Source organism: Cherax quadricarinatus, chromosome 64, assembly GCF_038502225.1.
Source record: "Cherax quadricarinatus isolate ZL_2023a chromosome 64, ASM3850222v1, whole genome shotgun sequence".
Taxonomy (NCBI): Eukaryota; Metazoa; Arthropoda; class Malacostraca; order Decapoda; family Parastacidae; genus Cherax; species Cherax quadricarinatus.
The window spans coordinates 6,312,044-6,335,783 of record NC_091355.1 but is presented as its reverse complement, the minus strand read 5'-3'; the positions used below and the strand labels follow the sequence as shown (position 1 = coordinate 6,335,783).

The 23,740-nt window shown below is 41.7% G+C and overlaps 1 protein-coding gene across 1 annotated transcript in view; it reads right to left on the bottom strand.

The window, feature by feature from the left end:
- Window positions 1-318: 318 nt before the first annotated feature.
- Window positions 319-23,740, bottom strand: part of LOC128699979 (terminal nucleotidyltransferase 5C) — a 402,220-nt gene continuing 378,798 nt past the window's right edge. The window contains exon 3 of the mRNA XM_053792836.2: window positions 319-8,064. The gene's annotated coding sequence lies outside the window, so the exon portion shown is untranslated. The remainder of the gene's footprint in view (window positions 8,065-23,740) is intronic.

Genomic DNA, 23,740 nt, shown 5'->3' with positions numbered 1-23,740 from the left:
GGAATTGATGTGCTCGTTCCCTGAATAACTTCCACCCCACCCCCCCACATGTGCTGTATAATCCTACTGGTTTAGTGCTCCCAACATGATTATAAATCCAAATCCTTGAATAGTCTGAATGTCTTCCGTTCCCCAGTAGCCGTATGAGTTTAGAGCTCCCCACACGAGTACAGTAATAATAAACAGTCAGGTTTGATCCAGGGGCAGGAAAATTCCAGTTCCTTGGATCAAAAGCATCAAGGCAGTAATCTTATTGAAAATTAAAAACTATTACACATTTTTTTTGCAAGAAATCAGGGATGAAACAAAATACAAGAATTTTTTTTTAAATTTTGTCATTTTTATTAGATCTTTGTATTTTTTGTATTAAGTTACAGTAAGGACTGCCAGTTGTCATGTAATCATGTATAAAATAACAGTGGACTGAGTTTTTGCTTTTCCAAATATGGATTTCCTGGTACAATCCACTCGACATGAAAATTAAATCCCTCAAAAACAGGGACAACTCAATAACACAGATTATAACACTGTGGTGGCATGGCTTTTTCTGAGCAGAAATCAACACAACCGTCCAAAATATTATTTAAGAAATCACAGTAACGCTGATTTCGATAAACAAATCGACACCATAATAATACCCTCCTGACAGCCCTATTTTGTGTTTGTTGGTTTACACTCCCGTCAAACATACAGGATCTCTACCCCCTATATGCCCGCAACTGTAAAGCAAAAATATATATGAATTATGGATTTTCTACCTTTTATTTATAACTTAAGCATTTTTTTTACATATATGTACTAATTTTTTTTACACAGCATTTATATCCAGAATATAAGATGGTTATCATACAGAAATCCGACATCCTGAGTTGGCCACACACGAGGTATATGGCCCAGGCCATACAATGCATATGGCTGTGACCATACAAAAGGAGTAAGGTTTGGACCATATATATATATATATATATATATATATATATATATATATATATATATATATATATATATATATATATATATATAAAATAGGTCCAGACCATGTGTGCGCATGCATGGCCTTGACCATGACTCCATCCATATATGGTGTATACATGGCCTTGACCATATATTACACAGCCCTGACCATACATAAAATGCAGACATATAACCATGTGGTACGCACACAGCCCTGGTCATACATAAATGCAAAGCCCTGACCATGTGCAGCACACAGCCCTGGCCATGTGCAATACACACATGGCCCTAACAAGACAAACGTGTATGGCAAATAGGTAACCACATCCAGGCAAATAAAATTTTCTTTATGCTGGCTCATGAAACGAGGACAGAGACATGAAGCTACAGGGAACACAGCTTGTACAGGCTTGAGAGAATTGCCTACAACAGTGAACAAACTACTTCAGCTTTGATGTGATTTTAGACTTGTAGGGACTGAAGGTTGGATCTGAATGAGGTCCATGACAGTACTATCAATATTATCTATTACATGGTGTGGAATAAATTAATTAAAAAAAAAATTATTATTATATATATATATATATATATAATATATATATATATATATTATATATATATATATATATATTATATATATAATCTCTCACACATCTCATGCCAAACAAGTGAAACTTGGAATTTGGGCTTAAATAGCAATGCACTTCTTGCTAAATAGGGCAAGCAAAAATTTGTGCATGCAGTAATTTTGCAAAAATCATTCTGAATCTAACGGAAAAAATATTTCATGTTTATTAAATCATTGTAAACTTGTATAAAATATATTTAGTTGGATTAGGCTAAATTAAACTGCACTTGTTATAATAAGGTTAGGTAAGTTTCTTAAGGTTCTTTTGGAATAAAATCATTAATTTTTATATTAGAAAGGGCTTAATTTTAAACGAGTTCTTGCTAACTGACCAATTTTACCTATTTGGCATGACATATATATATATATAATATTTTACATAGTTTTTCTAGTACACATGTTCAATAGTGTCAAGAGGCTTTAAAACACTTGTACATGTATATGTACAAAGTGAAATAAAGCTCTCTCCATTACAAATTCTTTTATCAATAATTGAAGTGAAATACATTAATATAAACCTCAGGTTACTCTATAGAGCTGGTGTACATTTGTATATGTCAAATATTAACCTCACAGCTGGAGTATGCTTGCATAAACTGTATTAGTGTACAATAGTGTGTATGCTGCACTGGCCTGTACTACAGCAGTACAAGCCAGGTGTTTCTACATCATCCTCTATTACACAAGCTCTGCCCTCTAAACACAAGACCAACAATAGCAATTTGCCAAATGATGTTGGACAAAAAAATGAAATAAATATGATTAAAAAAAACTTTGCAGCCTATTTTTGGTCCCCATTTTTTTTTTAATAAAATGTCATTTGCACTGAAAAAAAGGCATTTTGTATGCAATGTTCTGAAAAAGCTTATGAAATGTGAGCAAACCAGAACAAATAATAAATAGAAACACCCTACCCTACCAGCTAATCCCTAGAATGCACGCCAAAGTAAGCGGTTTTTTCTTTTCTAGGAAAGAGCTGCAGTTCCATATATACACGTATAAAAAAAAGGTGGGGGGGGGGGGGGAGAAAGAGGCTAGTTTAGGACAATGCTAGGACTACGTAGCATACAGGCGTTCCTCACCTAACTTGTACGTCTTAATTTCTGAACAGCACAATAAACCACATTCATTTCTTGTCTTGCTCATACCTGTAGATCATTATCAATAATTTACTGTATCCTTTCTGTTTCATAATCAACCTCATTCAAAATGCACTACATCAGCTACATTCCTTTAAGCTAAATTATTAGTTACAGTATATTCAAAATTAAGATAATGTAGACCCATCTGCTTAAATTACATTTGATTCTATTTAAACTAACACCATGCATAATTTACATCAGCCTAAGCTACAGCCTACCAAAAAAAAAAAAAACTACTAAATATTGTCATTAAATATCCCCAAAACAGGACTTAAAACTAATCACCTGCTCTAACTATACATCTATTAAGATTCAAATTCAAAATCCAGATTTTGTATTTCAAGAAAACAAAACTTAGGTATGGTATTAAAGAAAAAATAGTACTGGGACATCAACATGTTAAAAACTACTAGACCATATTCTATCAGAACTACCTAAATCACATATCCAGTTCCTACATTAGAAGGAAACTTCATGCTTTTCCAATAAATTTAGACGTACCATTAAGAGGAGGAACGTTTCCACTACAAATAAAACTTGCTGCTGGTTGTGGCACTTATCCTCAGGTGTATGTGTGTGTGTTTTTGTATATACTTTATACATTAGGCTGCAGTAAAATAAGACAAATCTATATACACATATGCAACACAAACTAGTACCTATCCAACATCTCTCATTTCTGTACAGAGAAAGTGAGATGGAGATGAAAAGGTGAAAAAGGATTATCAAGAGTGCCTTGTATGACCTAGCTGAATGCATACCTAAAACCATGGTCTTCGGCAACCCAACAATCCGCAATAAAATAAAAATTGTTAAACTATCGCTGTGGAACTCCAAAAGTTTTCGTATGTACAGTATTTCGGTATTAAATGAATGAAAAATGAGCGATATTATAAACTATATTAATAATCCCATTATTAGCCAAGTATACCCTCTACCACTCACTGCCTGAGATCTGCAACAAAGGTTAAAGAGAGGAATAAACACTGACAAGGATACTCTTTACTTTTCGTAGTAGTATTTTTTCCTAAAGCAAATATCTACGTCTTTCCTAATTGTGGTGTATGGCAGTGATTTTTATACACGAGGCTCAAATTCTATGCCAAGCTAAGTTTGTTGATAACCGACTTAAGGGGCTGCCCTCTAAGCTCTGGTAGCATTTGACTCTAGGCTCTGAAACTAATATGGAGAGACACATTCAGAAATATGATTAGAAATGCACCTACCAATATGATAGAATCACGTCTCAATTTCAGAAACGTGTGTATTACGCTATTAATAGAACATGTCTCTGCAAGTTGTGGTCCCAGTGTCAAATGCTAGAAATTTATGTGGTGGCAGGCTACCTTACTGTAATAGTCAGCTTACACTTTTAATACAAGGGTTAAATTTTCAGTTAAAATAGGTGCTCCTGCTCTGTGCCTTTCCTCTACAATTAAAAACCTTTTTCCATTCTGATTTAATCAATTAGTCTCCCCACTTGGCTCTCTAATTGGTCTACCAGTCTCCTTCATTCTCTAATAGCCATGCTCTTGATTTGATTGGTCAACCAGTCTTCCTATTCTCACTCTGGTCAACTAGTCTTTGCACTATCTGGTTGGTCAACTAATTTTCCTGTTCTTTATCTGATTTGTCAACTGGTCTCCCTACTCTTGATCTGATTGGTCAACCATGCCAGCCTTGTTGCTCTAGCTGTTACCATCAGCAGGTCAGCAATGAATCCCTCTTTGTCCATGTCCAATGATTAGTCAAGTTTGGATACCCTGTTGGAACAGATTACATGAAAAATGCTAAATTGATAAAATCAAAACATTGAGAGGAAACAAAACATCAGGCCAAGTCTGACAACATTAAGTTTATGTAAGCATTTGAGCTGCTGAAATTCAAAGCACACTTACAACTTAGTAAAGTACAAGGGACCATTATTACATGTACAGTATGGTGCTATGGTATTAAGTGTCCGAGTACATGTACAAGTAAGCAGATTACAAGTACTGTACTTGGCATCCTTAAACTCGTGTACATCACTTAATCCTGTGAACTACTCAAGTATCTGTTGAACCACTAAGTACTGTTTTTACTTTTAAAGATTGAAATCTTTACCTGTAGCCAAGTAATTACCTGGACATTTGATTTTCAACACTTAAATATTTACATAAACACTTACGAATTGACAAACTCTAGTATTTACCTAATCAAGCAGGTAATTTGCCCTTTGGTGTTGCCAATAGGACCAGGAACCTGACTCGTCTGTGAAAAAGTGCTTCACAGGACGAGGATATGCCACATCTAATTAATTTTTAAGACATGAAATAGAAGGAATAAAGAGGGGGAAAGTGAGAGGGGGGGGAGATAGGTAAAGAGGGGTTGAGGTAAGATAGAAATGAGGGGATAGGAGTGAGAAGGTAGGGTTTACTGGAAGATGGGGGGGGAGGGGAAAGAGGAAAGAAATAGATCGGAAGGAGATAGGAAATGGGGAAACTATAATAAAGTTAAAGCCTTTACCTTTTTTTCTATCTGAGGCAAAGGAGAGACCCTTGAAGAAGTGAGGCACAAGTCACACTACACTGAAGATCACCACCACCACAGTGCCTAGAAGACTAATGCCAACACTAGTACTATGTACACTTCCTACAGCTACATGTTACACAAGTGCAAGAAAACACCCACTGAAACATTACACCCTAGGAGGCGTGGGGTAGCTAGGTAGTGAGAGGGGCTCTTCGAGATTCACACTAGACCTGACTAAATTTGTTCCTACACTGGTGTCAGGTCCGCTAAGAGAAAGACACTCAAAAAACACACGAGTATGTTTTGGGGGAAAACAGCAAAGGGGCCACCTCCATTGCTGTTGGTTGAGCTGTAACAGCCATGTTTAATATAGTCATGTCTGTTTTTGAGTTCATACAAGTCATTCATGAGCAACTAACTGGGCTGCCCTTTTCAAGGGTAACTCCTTCAAATGAGTGAGATTGCGTAGTAAGAAAGTGTATAGGGCAGAGATTGACAGCCCGAGTGCGTGCTTAAGTGGAATTCTCTGCCAAAAAGCTTTAATTCATAGCGGCAAGAATTCATCACTTTAGCCATCAAGGCAAAAATCTAAGCCTTTGCAAAATGCAGATTTCACCAAGGTCATTTTGTGAGAGTGGTCATATCAGTATGTATCACAGTAATGGTGTTACACCTTAAATCACAGCTTTATAGGAGTCGCCCCTTCTAGCTCTTGTCTATTAACAACCAGGATACACAACTGACAGTAATTAAACTACAATTTATGGATAGTGTAATTATAATCGCAATGAATAAATGCAAGGATAAATTCCAACACAGAGCAATATAACTGCAACTGCCATTATAGCCACAATGGATGGGCAATGTGACTATGCTATTCATTGTTACAATAATGTTATAATATAGTTACAGTGAAAAGAACAGATGCATAATGTACAGCATCTTGAGGAAATGGACAGTCTTATAAATACAATAAAAAAAATTGCAATAGCATTGCGCGCGCGCACACACGCACACACACGAGAGCCATAATCCAACCTGCTCACTGATTTGTGCTTACAGGATATATACTGCAACCAAGAAAAACAGTACATCTTTGCATTCAGGTATCACTAAATAGGCTAGGTAGTGAAGCTAGCCACTATAAAACTAGAGAAGAGCCCCTCATCTGCACTTTCCTACCGTTTACCTAAATAGCTTAATTATAATCGCTGTAATAAGTTCTTTAAGTGTCATTAAGACGGCTTACACCCTCAACTACAGGTGAAAAAAGTCGTTTTTATCACAATTAGACACAAACTGCATTTACGAAGATCACACCTCACTCAGCGTTTACACACTTTCACAAAATTCACACAGCATATGAATTAAACTAATCTTTATTAATGGATGGCGATATATCTATACTTACATAACAACCTGCAGAGGATTCATTCACTCACTCACCTAGAACTTTGTACCTTCGTAAAGATGGGCTTCAGACGCCCGTGGACTTTTACACCACTGGACAAATAATTATTAGGATAATATTAAGGGATTCTATATATTAAGAGATGATAACCCCCTGGTATTATGTGGGAAGCTCAAGAGAACCACCCACTGCTGCTTATGATGGAGGCCTCACCACGCCACAGATACACACACCACAGCTAAACTACTCTATACTCTTGACCAAAGTGAACTGAACAAACCTTTGCCAAAGACTGGCCAATGTAAATATCGAGCATTTGCCAATGAAAACCTCAAAAACCGACCAACTGTAAACATCAAACCTCTAGCCAGCGAAAATTTGCCCCAAGATCAAAAACCATTCATCACAAGAATCTTTTTTGATCAACCCAAGTAAATAGCGGGTAATCTTTCTTAGTAAAATGTGATCTGGTGAACATAAACCAGGCCAAAGTTCACAGCATGCTCTACTCACAAGTGGCTCAGATAAACTGGAGATGCATAAAAGTTAAAGCCACTCTACACAAGAGGGCTCCTTAAACCTTATAATTAAGCCATGGTAACACTTAAAACAAAACACTAAACCACAAGTTTAAAATTAGCATTCACATAGTAAACCGTACCAACTTAGACAATTTTAATATAAATTTTATATTATATATATAATTTATATATATAATATAAATTTATATTTATATTTAAAACCCTCTAGCTACCTCGTTAAAATGTTGAATTATTCTACCTACACTGACAAATCTTTATGTAGATAAAAGATTACTGGGTTTATGTATCTAATTGATCCATGTTAAAAAACTAACATTCAGATTTTGTTTACATATAAATGGCATGGAGAAAATTCATAAGCACCAAGAAATGAAACTTTGGAACATGATGCAAATTCAAACACTTGGAGAGTAACAGTTACACTTTCTTCCCACAGATGGTGTTGGTGGGGTTGCATGTGGCGTCCTCTGGTTCCGGGTCTTGCATTTACCTCCACCACAGTTCTTCATTCCTCCATTCTCCCTCCTTCATATTCACGTGTTTGATTACTTAATGAGAGAGGTGAAAGGAGGAGGGAAGGAGATGAAGTTAAAACGTATCACTATATCAATCATCGCACAAGTACTCTTAGAAGCAGTCATGTTTGGCAGGGGGGGGGGGGGTTGATGGATGGTGTTCAGCGTTCTGAACTGAAAGCGGTTTGTGACATCATAGCATCACCTATTTTCTAGACGTTGCAGCGTAGATTTTCAGTTGCTGGGGTAGATCTGAAGTTAATATTTGATCCTGCTTGGCCTTGCTCGTCCTCTGTAGACTACTGGCCAAAGTTTCGTAGGAAGGGGGAAGAGGGTGCTCCCTGAAGTCATCACTTGTGACCTGCAAAACAAATTAACATTAGAAGGGGATAGGTGAGCCCATATCATAAAAGTTACATAGGAAACAACGTTCAATAACAGTCGTAAGTGTACAAGCATTTTAATAGTAATAATAATAATATATATATATGTAGTAGGTTGGTAGACAGCAACCGCCCAGGGAGGTACTACCGTCCTGCCAAGCGAGTGTACAACGAAAGCCTATAATTGTTTTACATGATGGTAGGATTCCTGGTGTCCTTTTTTCTGTCTCGTGAACATGCAAGATTTCAGGTACGTTTTGCTACTTCTACTTACACTTAGGTCACACTACACATACATGTACAAGCATATATATACACACCCCTCTGGGTTTTCTTCTATTTTCTTTCTAGGTCTTATTCTTGTTTATTTCCTCTTATCCCCATGGGGAAGTGGAACAGAATTCTCCCTCCGTAAGCCATGCGTGTTGTAAGAGGCGACTAAAATGCCGGGAGCAAGGGGCTAGTAACCTCTTTTGTATATATTACTAAATGTAAAAGGAGAAACTTTAGTTTTTTTCTTTTGGGCCACCCCGCCTCGGTGGGATATGGCCGGTGTGTTGAAAGAATTTATTATATATATATATATATATATATATATATATATATATATATATATATATATATATATATATATATATATATATATATATATTATACAATGTATATATGTGGTCAAATACGTAAAACTTGCTATTTTGGCTTAAATAGCAACGCACTTCTTGCCGAATAGGGCAAGCGAAAATTTGTGTATGCAATAATTTCCCAAAAATCATTCTGAATAATGAAAAAAATATATTTCGTTGTGTTTTATTAAATTATTGTAAACTTGTATAAAATATATTTAGCTGCACTTACCTAACCTTATTATAACTAACTGCGCTAGTTATAATAAGGTTAGGTAAGTTTCCTAAGGTTCTTTTGGTACAAAATTTTTATATTAACATAACTGAAAAAAATATATCTTTAAATGTATAAGAGAAAATTTTAGAAGACTATTTTAAACGAGTTCTTGCTAACTGACCAATTTTACCTATTCGGCACGACATTATATTCTGCACCCAAAAAAGATGCATAAACAGAACAAACAGTAAATGTATCTTTACACTGTTTTGAATACCCAAGAAAAACTTGACGTCAATTATGGCGAACTACAGGGATGCGAGGGTGATGTGTTTCTAACATGAATTAAGTACACAACAGATATTTAATTTCATTAATGCAATAGTTTGTTTGGTAAATAAGGTAAGCTTATGTAATCTTGTACTACTGACTTCAGGACTGACATGGGTGAGGGGGGGGAGAGGGGTTACCACACACTAGTCGCTTCCCCGACAAAAATAATAACTGTATAAAATAATAACTAACTGTGTAAAATAATAACTAAATTTAAGACCGGCGTCGGTAACGATACTCTGACATTGCAAGACAACTGCTACTTTTAATAATCAATTTGTTTTACATAGTTCAATTTTCAAGCAAACAGCTTAAAAAGAAAACCTTTAAGGAATAATAACGTACATGGTTGACCATAAGATCCAGCACGTGGGGAGACCCAGTAAATGAGGGAAACGATACACGAAGCAGATATAAATAACTTGTGTGGCAGATGTTGACAAGAGGGGGGAGGGAGGAGGGGTAAGGCCGTCAGTTGTATTACTTTCTCCTTCCCTACTTCCCCCTCTCCTCCATGCGTGTCCTACCCACCTTCCTTCTACACTGATTTACTTCGTGTCTACAAGCCATTCTATGTGATAAAACATGACGGGGAAATATAACTAGTCGTTTCCACCATATGTCATAAAATATGCAGCAGCACACTGATGTACTAAATATGTAAAAACTAATACAAAAAAAAAAATGACGGGCCACTAGTGTCGACTAAGCTGGCGACGCCACAATGAGAACAGAAGCAGTCAACATGCGTAGCATAAAGCAAGTCTTGTGTGCAGTTCTCTAACTCACTTCCTGTATGTAATGGATTAATTAACCAGCCGTTGATCCTCTGGATAAGTATCCAAGTCAAATATATTTTAATAATCCATATCTATTTTATATTCCATTTTCAGCATTAACCCTTGAACTGTCCAAGCAGATCTATGTTCACATGCGTGGTGCTTCAAAAGTTGATCTACGTTTTTTTTTACATATTTTCAAATATAACAAAAAAAACGTAGATCAAAGTTTTTTTTTACACGTTTTCAAATGTAAAAAAAAATTTTTTTTTTTACACACTTTCAAATGTTGAAAAAACGTAGATCTACGTTCGGACAGTTTAAGGGTTAATTAGTATTATAATACTAATGGTGATTATCGTTACTATTAATTCCGTACCATCTGCCTCCTCGCATGCGCTGTCAGTTCACATTTTAAGATAAGCATGTATCACTGTTTACGTTTATACAAACCCTCTATAATGTACACTGATCTCTCGCTTAAAAAATTATAACCCCACCTCTTCGCACTCGCTTCCCATTATTCGTCTCATGCTGGCTGTCGTTTTAATAAACCAGAGCCCCCTCCCCTTAAAATATACATTATAAATCAAGGTTCTTCACTGTGCACAACACTGTGATACGCAAAAAAAAAAAAACGCGTCCTTCTTTCCCTTATTAGACATCACGACTAATAACTGCTCGTGACAATGAAAACCAACCATAGGAGAGAACGTGCTTCACGAGACACAAACCACAGCACAGTTAAGTTGGAGGCAAACCACTATACACCACATCAAGAGATAATCGGCTCAAAGTCAGTAATAAGTAAAACCAGTAGATAATTGTAGAGGCGCGAGGGCCAGACGCGACCCTTGCAAACAACTAGAATACAAATGCACAAGATCGACAATGCAGGAAAGTGTCACAATGTAAAGGTATGAAAGCGAAATCAGGTCTCGAAGATTAAAACATTTAACACAAATTAAGCAGGGAAAAAAAAGATCTGGAAGTCATTACAGTTAATCAAATGACACTTACAAAGGTAGCAGTGAGAAACCACTATGCTATACTCCCATCCTAAATGTAGGCCATTACTGTGTTGTAACTATTTTAAATCTCTAACTTAGGTAGGACACCGAATGCTCGCTACAACTTGTCAAAGATCAATGTCAGGAGACATGGTCTTGTTTCCTGACAAACAAAACACATTACTAGTAAACTTCACGATAGCTTTCATATAGATGCTGAGAAGCTTAACACAATCAAAACATTAGACCAAGATTGTAATATACAGCAGAAATATTCTGCCGGCACCAAAAATGAAAAATGCTACAAAACTGATTCTAGGGTAAAGAGTGCCCGTGGTTCGATCCCCTGCACGGGTGGAAACGTTGGGAGTTGACTTACACATGCTGCTCCTGTTCATATTTTAATACGTGTATGTGTGGGGGGGGAGCGTGTGGAGGGGAGCGTGTGGAGGGGAGCGTGTGGAGGGGGGAGCGTGTGGAGGGGGAGCGTGTGGAGGGGGAGCGTGTGGAGGGGGAGCGTGTGGAGGGGGAGCGTGTGGAGGGGGAGCGTGTGGAGGGGGGAGCGTGTGGAGGGGGGGGGGAGCGTGTGGAGGGGGGGGGGGAGCGTGTGGAGGGGGGGGGGAGCGTGTGGAGGGGGAGCGTGTGGAGGGGGAGCGTGTGGAGGGGGAGCGTGTGGAGGGGGAGCGTGTGGAGGGGGAGGGGGGAGCGTGTGGAGGGGGCGTGTGGAGCGTGTGGAGGGGGGAGCGTGTGGAGGGGGGAGCGTGTGGAGGGGGGAGCGTGTGGAGGGGGGAGCGTGTGGAGGGGGGAGCGTGTGGAGGGGGGAGCGTGTGGGGGGTGAGAGCGTGTGGGGGGTGAGAGCGTGTGGTGGGGGGGTGTGAGCGTGCGAGGGGTGTGAGCGTGGGGGGTGAGAGCATGTGTGGGGGGAGCGTGTGTGGGGGGGGGGGAGCGTGTGTGGGGGGGGGGGAGCGTGTGTGGGGGGGGGGAGCGTGTGTGTGGGGGGGAGCGTGTGTGGGGGGGAGCGTGTGTGGGGGGAGCGTGTGGGGGGGAGCGTGTGTGGGGGGGAGCGTGTGTGGGGGGGAGCGTGTGTGGGGGGGAGCGTGTGTGGGGGGGAGCGTGTGTGGGGGGGAGCGTGTGTGGGGGGGAGCGTGTGTGGGGGGAGCGTGTGTGGGGGGAGCATGTGTGGGGGTGTGAGAGCATGTGTGGGGGGGAGCGTGTGTGGGGGAGCGTGTGTGGGGGGAGCATGTGTGGGGGAGCGTGTGTGGGGGGAGCGTGTGTGGGGGGGAGCATATGTGGGGGGAAGCATGTGTGGGGGAGCGTGTGTGGGGGGAGCGTGTGTGGGGGAGCATGTGTGGGGGGAGCATGTGTGGGGGTGTGAGAGCATGTGTGGGGGGGAGCATGTGCGGGGGTGTGAGCGTCGTACCCCTCTATACCTAGAAGGCGAGAGAGAAAAATGTACGACAACATCAAGAATTTTCAGTCTTTTCAATAACAAGAAATAAGCCACAAAATCAACAGAACACAGGAGAAACTATATTAGTGGAGATTTTTAATCTTGAGTTAACTATAATAGATGAACTGAAATTAACTGTTACCAGCTAGTGGTTACGGGAGTCATCGCCCCCGCGGCCAGGTCTCTGGCTAGGCCTAGTAAATTTCAAAAGAATTATTACAGGACTGACAACTATTAAGCAATGCAGGGGAGTGTATACTAATTTAAGTAGACATTTGTAAGATTTACCTCCTATAAAAAATAAAAAGAAAGAAAATAACAGGAATACTAGATATGGAAGGGAAGCTACCAAGTGAAAATTTAATACGAGAAGCCAGTGACCATATGGTTGTTTCGACCAGCTGGTGGACGTGGGAGATTAAGAATAGCAAGAACAGACTCGCAAGAAATGTCAGGCTGGACGAGTTTTTCAATGTAATGCATTGGAAAAAAAAAAATACTGAAGGTAGCCAAATTAGCTACAGATGAATACGGGTAAGAAGGAAAATACAAAAAAGTACAGAATCCAGAAAGCTTAGTTCATGATGTGTGTTGTAAGATAAAGGATAAAAATAGCTGTAGAAGACAAAAAATGAGCACAAAATATAAATAAACAAAGCAAACAACTATTCAAGACTATGAGGGAAACCAGAGATAGGAAAATAATATTGTATAATAGCTGAGACGGAACCGAAGCAAATGTATCGTTACGCATGACTGAAGATGGTAATAATATGTATGGTAATAAAAAAAAAGGAAAGTGAACCGATCAAGGATGACAGGCAAGTATAGGCAAAGCTGAAGGATTTTAAAAAGTTTGCTGAAGAATCGGGTTAAGATGTCATGAAGAACGCAATTAAATCAGGTCATTATAATCACCAAAAGAAATTAAATAAAACAGGACGAGACAGCAGAGGAACTGTGCGAAGTCATAGCGAAAAAAAAATCAATAGAAACAGAGCAAGTGTGGGACGGCAAGAAATTTGCAATGTGATTCTAATATACACAAATGATGATACTTAAGTAGCACATTGGCTAAGGTACTAGAATAGATATTAATAAACAGCATTAGAGTACAAATACACACAACAAATCCTGTCTTGTGCATTTTCTTAGTTCCACTGCAGTGAACAGTGCTTACGTTGGACTGCATTCAAAACCTCGTCCATTACGTTATGCTCTTGCATTTCAGTCCTATTGCCGAATATTACCACTGGTGAGTGCTTGAGTTTATCGTACCAAACTGGTGCTGATTCAAAAGCATGGGTCTTGTGCAAGCAGTACGCACTCAAGAACTGACTTTGATTATATCAAATTCCCTCGAAGACATCAAGGGGGTCTAGTGGCAATTTTCATTATATATATATATATATATATATATATATATATATATATATATATATATATATATATATATATATATATATATATATATATATATATATATATATGCAATAAGATCACAGTGAACAGGTGATTTCAAAATATGCAAAACAACCACTCTGAAAGAATAGAGAAATTCCAAGCGCTTTCGTGACTACTCACATTATCAAGGATAATGTGAGTAGTCACGAAAGCGCTTGGAATTTCTCTATTCTTTCAGAGTGGTTGTTTTGCATATATATATATATATATATATATATATATATATATATATATATATATATATATATATATATATATATATATATATATATAAAGGGAGTGTTGATAAAGCTTCAGCCCTTTACACCTACTAAGTTATCTCTCAACTTAATTTTCACAGGAAGGAGGGGAGTATTTTGTAAGTGGTTACAATTGAATATATCCGTCAATGGGTGTGAAGTATAGTCCCCGCGGCTAGGTTTCACACCAGGGCTTATAAACTGTAAAGGAGCTATTACAGGAATAAGAGCTAGTAAGAAACAGGAAAGAAACTTATACTGAATGCAAGATGTCGCAATATTGTGACTGGAACATTACATCTTTGTGGATTGTGTGGCTTTAAAAAACGCTTCGGTCCATCCTGGACCACGAATCCTTCAGTCACGACTATCATGGTTCAGAACAGACCGAAACCGTTTACAGATGTGAAAATTAAGTAGCAGACAAAGATTTACCTGTCATCTTTTATGTTCATGAGACAGAAATAAAATATTAATCCTCCTGTAAGAATGCATAACAGACACGGTGAAGGCCACGTAACTGTTGGGTAACAGTCTCCTGTTGGAGTGTCACGCACGGACAAGGTCGCCACCACAACCCATGTTTCCAGTGGGAGTCAAAACTACTACTAGGTCGCCAGACTCCCACCTCCCCCCGCTCCCCAGGATTCCCGAAAAGAAGAAAGCATCTATAGACCGGGAGTACCTCCTATCCATGCACTCCCTAGATAAAGAGGTATTTGACTTTATTCAAGAGTAGGTGCGACTGGAGTCATGCAGACCAGAAATCAGCAAACTCGGTCGAAAAGGTAAAAGAGGCGGAGCCAGGAGCAATGATTCAACCCTTGCAAACAACTAGATGTAACGAGGTGAGAAAGCATGTAGTAGATTCGTAGACAACAACAATCCAAGGAAAGAAGTACTATCCTATAATATGAGAGCGCAAGAGAAGCCTGTTAAATGCTTTGGACTCTGGCTGAATGCTGATCTTCTCGTTCTGCCTCCTTAACACGCAAGTTGAGAAGTATATCTTACAAGCTTCCACTTACATTCGGTATATACTCATCCCTGCTTTTCTAACTTGCTTGATATTTCTTTAAATTAATATATATAATCACAGGGTCTAAAGCCAGCAACAAACAACAAAATACCTTTCATCTGTGGACTGCTTGCAGAGGCAAAGGCAATGTTCGCGGCTTTCACTGAGACCCACATAAGGGATCACTTGGACAACGAAATATGGATCCCAGGTTACAACCTATACAGATGTGACAGAGTGAACAGGCAAAAGGGGGGTGGGTTGGCCTGTACATTGCAGAGTCACTTGTTTGCACAGAACTGCTTAATGCCTCAAATGATGTAGTGGAAGTTTTAGCAGTAAAGGTCGAGAACCAAAACCTAGTTATTGTGGTAGTCTACAAGCCTCCGGATGCAACATCCCAGCAATTCCAGGAACAGCTGTTAAAAATTGACCACTGTCTGGAAAATCTTCCAGCTCCTGCACCCAACATCTTGCTCCTGGGGGATTTCAACTTAAGGCACCTAAAATGGAGGAATATAGCAAATAATATTGTTGCAGTAATAACACCAGGAGGCAGCTCTGATGAAAACTCACACTCTCACGAGCTTTTAAATCTCTGCACAAAGTTCAATTTAAACCAGCAAATAATAGAGCCTACTAGACTGGAGAATACACTAGACATCTTCACTAACAATGATGATCTGATAAGAAATGTCACCACATCAAAAACAATATACTCAGATCACAACATAATTGAGGTTCAGACATGTATGCGTGGAGCCCCAGACCGACATAATGAGACTAGTCACGAGGGAGCATTCACCAAATTCAACTTCAAAAACAAAGTGGGACCAAGTAAACCAAGTCCTAACCGATATAAGCTGGGAAGATATACTAAGCAACACAGACCCCAACTTATGCCTAGAACAGATTAACTTGGTGGCACTCGATGTATGCACAAGGCTTATTCCTCTAAGAAAGAGGAGGAGTAGATGTAAAATAGAAAGAGACAGGCGCTCCCTTTACAGGCGACGGAAAAGAATAACAGAGCGGCTAAAAGAGGTCAATATATCTGATATGCGTAGGGAGACACTGGTCAGAGAAATAGCAAGCATCGAACTTAAGCTAAAGGAATCTTATAGGAGTCAGGAATCGCGGGAAGAACTAAAAGCCATAAATGAAATCGAAAGAAACCCAAAGTATTTCTTCTCCTATGCCAAATCAAAGTCGAGAACAACGTCCAGTATTGGGCCCCTACTTAAACAAGATGGGTCCTACACAGATGACAGCAAGGAAATGAGTGAGCTACTCAAGTCCCAATATGACTCAGTTTTTAGCAAGCCGCTAACCAGACAGAGTCGAAGATCAAAATGAATTTTTTATGAGAGCGCCACAAAATTTGATTAACACAAGCCTATCCGATGTTATCCTGACACCAAATGACTTCGAACAGGCGATAAATGACATGCCCATGCACTCTGCCCTAGGGCCAGACTCATGGAACTCCGTGTTCATCAAGAACTGCAAGAAGCCCCTATCACGAGCCTTTTCCATCCTATGGAGAGGGAGCATGGACACGGGGGTCGTCCCAGTTACTAAAAACAACAGACATAGCCCCACTCCACAAAGGGGGCAGTAAAGCAAGAGCAAAGAACTACAGACCAATAGCACTAACATCCCATATCAAAAAAAATCTTTGAAAGGGTCCTAAGCAGCAAGATCACCACCCATCTAGAAACCCATCAGTTACACAACCCAGGGCAACATGGGTTTAGAACAGGTCGCTCCTGTCTGTCTCAACTATTGGATCACTACGACAAGGTCCTAAATGCACTAGAAGACAAAAAGAATGCAGATGTAATATATACAGACTTTGCAAAAGCCTTCGACAAGTGTGACCATGGCGTAATAGCGCACAAAATGCGTGCTAAAGGAATAACAGGAAAAGTCGGTCGATGGATCTATAATTTCCTCACTAACAGAACACATAGTCGTCGTCAACAGAGTAAAGTCCGAGGCAGCTACGGTGAAAAGCTCTGTTCCACAAGGCACAGTACTCGCTCCCATCTTGTTCCTCATCCTCATATCCGACATAGACAAGGATGTCAGCCACAGCACCGTGTCTTCCTTTGCAGATGACACCCGAATCTGCATGACAGTGTCTTCCATTGCAGACACTGCAAGGTTCCAGGCGGACATCAACCAAATCTTTCAGTGGGCTGGAGAAAACAATATGAAGTTCAACGATGAGAAATTTCAATTACTCAGATATGGTAAACACGAGGAAATTAAATCTTCATCAGAGTACAAAACAAATTCTGGCCACAAAATAGAGCGAAACACCAACGTCAAAGACCTGGGAGTGATCATGTCGGAGGATCTCACCTTCAAGGACCATAACATTGTATCAATCGCATCTGCTAGAAAAATGACAGGATGGATAATGAGAACCTTCAAAACTAGGGAGGCCAAGCCCATGATGACACTCTTCAGATCACTTATTCTATCTAGGCTGGAATACTGCTGCACACTAACAGCACCTTTCAAGGCAGGTGAAATTGCTGACCTAGAAAATGTACAGAGAACCTTCCCAGCGCGCATAACGGAGATAAAACACCTCAATTACTGGGAGCGCTTGAGGTTCCTAAACCTGTATTCCCTGGAACGCAGGCGGGAGAGATACATGATTATATACACCTGGAAAATCCTAGAGGGACTAGTACCGAACTTGCACACGAAAATCACTCACTACGAAAGGAAAAGACTTGGCAGACGATGCACCATCTCCCCAATGAAAAGCAGGGGTGTCACTAGCACGTTAAGAGACCATACAATAAGTGTCAGGGGCCCGAGACTGTTCAACTGCCTCCCAGCATACATAAGGGGGATTACCAACAGACCCCTGGCAGTCTTCAAGCTGGCACTGGACAAGCACCTAAAGTCGGTTCCTGACCAGCCGGGCTGTGGCTCGTACGTTGGTTTGCGTGCAGCCAGCAGCAACAGCCTGGTTGATCAGGCTGTGATCCACCAGGAGGCCTGGTCACAGACCGAGCCGCGGGGGCGTTGACCCCCGGAACTCTCTCCAGGTAAACTCCAGGTAAACACACATACACAATTACATACTGCATATAAGGGAAATGTCCATTAGACTCCTAGCTAATGCAAAAGGGAACTTTTAGAAGTCAAAGTCATCTGATCAGCCGCGCTGCGGTACCTAGGCTAGACTGCGTGTGGCCAGAACCAAGAGCCTGATTTGTCAGGCTGCCAATTATGGGGCCTGACCCGGGACCGGGCCAGGTTACTCCTGAAAATACGTACGGGTAAACTACAGGTAAACATCAAGACAACTTCCAGAAGAGTTTGATAACGCGTCACTCACCCAGCTGCTGCCTCACCTTCACAAGTGGTATAATATGTGTGTGTGTGTATATATATATATATATATATATATATATATATATATATATATATATATAAAGCACCAACAAGCGTATTATCAGTCAGTAGAACACACAGCAACAAGCGTTTCACTAGTCACTAACAAACTGCAACACTTAGCATTCTACTAGCCACAAAGGAAACCACCATTTACTTCAGCTTTACCCCCCCCCCCACACAGACGCACAAAAACTCGAGGAGATCCATTACCAGCACTTACAACATAATACAAGATTATATACATTATGTGGTTGTTTAAATTTCGAGAAATTCAAAAGCCTATGTCAGAAGAAAATTAATATTTAGAACACATTTATCCTTGATCACATTAGAGTTCAAGTTCAAGCAATCATCAGCCCGAGTGATTCTTCCATTAACATTTATTAACAGCTGTACTTGAAGAGGTGTGAGTGTATGTGTGTAAGTTGTGTTTATGTGTGTGTGTAGGTGTGTGTGTGTAGGTGTAGGTGTGTGTAGGTGTGTGTGTGTGTATGTAGGTGTAGGTGTAGGTGTGTGTAGGTGTAGGTGTGTGTAGGTGTAGGTGTGTGTGTGTAGGTGTGTGTGTAGGTGTGTGTGTATGTGTAGGTGTGTGTGTGTGTAGGTGTGTGTGTGTGTGTGTGTGTAGGTGTAGGTGTGTGTAGGTGTAGGTGTGTGTAGGTGTAGGTGTGTGTAGGTGTAGGTGTGTGTAGGTGTAGGTGTGTGTGTGTGTAGGTGTGTGTGTGTGTGTGTTTAGGTGTAGGTGTGTGTAGGTGTAGGTGTGTGGAGGTGTAGGTGTGTGGAGGTGTAGGTGTGTGTGTGTAGGTGTGTGTGTGTAGGTGTGTGTGTGTGTAGGTGTGTGTGTGTAGGTGTGTGTGTGTAGGTGTGTGTGTGTGTGTGTAGGTGTGTGTGTGTAGGTGTGTGTGTGTGTGTGTGTGTGTGTGTGTGTGTGTGTTGGTGTGTGTAGGGGTGTGTGTGTGTGGTGTGTGTAGGTGTGTGTGTGTGTAGGTGTGTGTGTGTAGGTGTGTGTGTGTGTAGGTGTGTAGGTGTGTGTGTGTGTGTGTGTAGGTGTGTGTGTGTGTGTGTGTGTGTGTGTGTGTGTGTGTGTGTGTAGGTGTGTGTGTGTGTGTGTGTAGGTGTGTGTGTGTGTGTAGGTGTGTGTGTGTAGGTGTGTGTGTGTGTGTGTGTGTGTGTGTGTGTGTGTGTGTGTGTGTGTGTAGGTGTGTGTGTGTGTGTGTGTGTAGGTGTGTGTGTGTGTGTGTAGGTGTGTAGGTGTAGGTGTGTAGGTGTAGGTGTGTAGGTGTAGGTGTGTAGGTGTAGGTGTGTGTGTAGGTGTGTGTGTAGGTGTGTGTGTAGGTGTGTGTGTAGGTGTGTGTGTAGGTGTGTGTAGGTGTGTGTGTGTAGGTGTGTGTAGGTGTGTGTGTGTAGGTGTGTGTGTGTGTGTGTGTGTGTAGGTGTGTGTGTGTGTGTGTAGGTGTGTGTGTGTGTGTAGGTGTGTGTGTGTGTGTAGGTGTGTAGGTGTAGGTGTGTAGGTGTAGGTGTGTGTGTAGGTGTGTGTGTAGGTGTGTGTGTAGGTGTGTGTGTAGGTGTGTGTAGGTGTGTGTGTAGGTGTGTGTAGGTGTGTGTGTAGGTGTGGTGTGTGTGTAGGTGTGTGTGTGTAGGTGTGTGTGTGTAGGTGTGTGTGTGTAGGTGTGTGTGTGTAGGTGTGTGTGTGTAGGTGTGTGTGTGTAGGTGTGTGTGTGTGTGTGTAGGTGTGTGTGTGTGTGTGTAGGTGTGTGTGTGTGTGTGTGTGTGTGTGTAGGTGTGTGTGTGTAGGTGTGTGTGTGTGTGTAGGTGTGTGTGTGTGTAGGTGTGTGTGTGTGTAGGTGTGTGTGTAGGTGTGTGTGTGTAGGTGTGTGTGTGTAGGTGTGTGTGAGTAGGTGTGTATGTGTGTGTGTAGGTCTGTGTGTGTGTAGGTGTGTGTGTGTGTAGGTGTGTGTGTGTGTAGGTGTGTGTGTGTGTGTGTAGGTGTGTGTGTGTGTAGGTGTGTGTGTAGGTGTGTGTGTGTGTAGGTGTGTGTGTAGGTGTGTGTGTAGGTGTGTGTGTAGGTGTGTGTGTGTAGGTGTGTGTGTGTGTGTAGGTGTGTGTGTGTGTGTAGGTGTGTGTGTGTGTGTGTAGGTGTGTGTGTGTGTAGGTGTGTGTGTGTGTAGGTGTGTGTGTGTGTAGGTGTGTGTGTGTAGGTGTGTGTACACTCACCTAGTTGTACTCACCTAGTTGAGGTTGCGGGGGTCGAGTCCGAGCTCCTGGCCCCCGCCTCTTCACTGATCGCTACTAGGTCACTCTCCCTGAGCCGTGAGCTTTATCATACCTCTGCTTAAAGCTGTGTATGGATCCTGCCTCCACTACATCGCTTCCCAAACTATTCCACTTACTGACTACTCTGTGGCTGAAGAAATACTTCCTAACATCCCTGTGATTCATCTGTGTCTTCAGCTTCCAACTGTGTCCCCTTGTTACTGTGTCCAATCTCTGGAACATCCTGTCTTTGTCCACCTTGTCAGTTCCTCTCAGTATTTTGTATGTCGTTATCATGTCCCCCCTATCTCTCCTGTCCTGAGTGAGGTTTGTAGTCTCTGGCCCCCTAGACTGTACTCCGTCTGCGGTCTTCTTTGCCCTTCCCCAATCTTCATGACTTTGCACTTGGTGGGATTCAACTCCAGGAGCCAATTGCTGGACCAGGTCTGCAGCCTGTCCAGATCCCTTTGTAGTTCTGCCTGGTCTTCGATCGAGTGAATTCTTTTCATCAACTTCACGTCATCTGCAAACAGGGACACCTCAGAGTCTATTCCTTCCGTCATGTCGTTCACAAATACCAGAAACAGCACTGGTCCTAGGACTGACCCCTGTAGGACCCCGCTGGTCACAGGTGCCCACTCTGACACCTCGCCATGTACCATGACTCGCTGCTGTCTTCCTGACAAGTATTCCCTGATCCATTGTAGTGCCTTCCCTGTTATCCCTGCTTTGTCCTCCAGTTTTTGCACCAATCTCTTGTGTGGAACTGTGTCAAATGCCTTCTTGCAGTCCAAGAAAATCCAATCCACCCACCCCTCTCTCTGTCTTACTGCTGTCACCTTGTCATAGAATTGCAGTAGGTTTGTGACACAGGATTTCCCGTCCCTGAAACCATGTTGGCTGCTGTTGAGATCGTTCCTTTCTAGGTGTTCCACCACTCTTCTCCTGATAATCTTCTCCATGATTTTGCATACTATACATGTCAGTGACACTGGTCTGTAGTTTAATGCTTCATGTCTGTCTCCTTTTTTAAAGATTGGGACTACATTTGCTGTCTTCCATGCCTCAGGCAATCTCCCTGTTTCGATAGATGTATTGAATATTGTTGTTAGGGGTACACATAGCGCCTCTGCTCCCTCTCTCAATACCCATGGGGAGATGTTATCTGGCCCCATTGCCTTTGAGGTATCTAGCTCACTCAGAAGCCTCTTCACTTCTTCCTCGGTTGTGTGCACTGTGTCCAGCACATGTTGGTGTGCCCCACCTCTCCGTCTTTCTGGAGCCCCTTCTGTCTCCTCTGTGAACACTTCTTTGAATCTCTTGTTGAGTTCCTCACATACTTCACGGTCATTTCTTGTTGTCTCTCCTCCTTCCTTCCTTCCTTAGCCTGATTACCTGGTCCTTGACTGTTTTCCTCCTGATGTGGCTGTACAACAGTTTCGGGTCAGATTTGGCTTTCGCTGCTATGTCATTTTCATATTGTCTTTGGGCCTCCCTTCTTATCTGTGCATATTCGTTTCTGGCTCTACGACTGCTCTCCTTATTCTCCTGGGTCCTTTGCCTTCTATATTTCTTCCATTCCCTAGCACACTTGGTTTTTGCCTCCCTGCACCTTTGGGTAAACCATGGGCTCATCCTGGCTTTTTCATTATTCCTGTTACCCTTGGGTACAAACCTCTCCTCAGCCTCCTTGCATTTTGTTGCTACATATTCCATCTCATTAACTGGCTTCCCTGCCAGTTCTGTCCCACTGAACCCCGTTCAGGTGTGTGTGTGTAGGCGTGTGTGTGTAGGTGTGTGTGTGTGTAGGTGTGTGTGTAGGTGTGTGTGTAGGTGTGTGTAGGTGTGTGTGTGTGTGTAGGTGTGTGTGTGTAGGTGTGTGTGTGTAGGTGTGTGTGTGTAGGTCTGTGTGTGTGTGTGTGTGTAGGTGTGTGTGTGTAGGTGTGTGTGTGTAGGTGTGTGTGTAGGTGTGTGTGTGTGTGTAGGTGTGTGTGTGTGTGTAGGTGTGTGTGGTGTAGGTGTGTGTGTGTGTAGGTGTGTGTGTGTGTAGGTGTGTGTAGGTGTGTGTGTGTGTGTGGTGTAGGTGTAGGTGTGTAGGTGTGTGTGTGTAGGTGTGTGTGTGTAGGTGTGTGTGTGTATGTGTGTGTGTGTAGGTGTGTGTAGGTGTGTGTGTAGGTGTGTGTGTGTGTGTGTAGGTGTGTGTGTAGGTGTGTGTGTGTGTGTGTAGGTGTGTGTGTAGGTGTGTGTGTAGGTGTGTGTGTAGGTGTGTGTGTAGGTGTGTGTAGGTGTGTGTGTAGGTGTGTGTGTAGGTGTGTGTGTGTAGGTGTGTGTGTGTAGGTGTGTGTGTGTGTAGGTGTGTGTGTGTGTAGGTGTGTGTGTGTGTAGGTGTGTGTGTGTAGGTGTGTGTGTGTAGGTGTGTGTGTGTAGGTGTGTGTGTGTGTGTGTTGGTGTGTGTGTGTGTGTGTAGGTGTGTGTGTGTGTGTGTAGGTGTGTGTGTGCGTGTAGGTGTGTGTGTGCGTGTAGGTGTGTGTGTGCGTGTAGGTGTGTGCGTGCGTGTAGGTGTGTGTGTGTGTAGGTGTGTGTGTGTGTGTAGGTGTGTGTGTGTGTGTAGGTGTGTGTGTGTGTGTGTGTGTGTGTGTGTGTGTGTGTGTGTGTGTGTGTGTGTGTGTGTGTAGGTGTGTGTGTGTGTGTGTAGGTGTGTGTGTAGGTGTGTGTGTAGGTGTGTGTAGGTGTGTACGTGTGTGTGTATGTGTGTACGTGTGTGTGTGTACGTGTGTGTGTAGGTGTGTACGTGTGTGTAGGTGTGTGTGTGTAGGTGTGTGTGTGTAGGTGTGTGTGTGTAGGTGTGTGT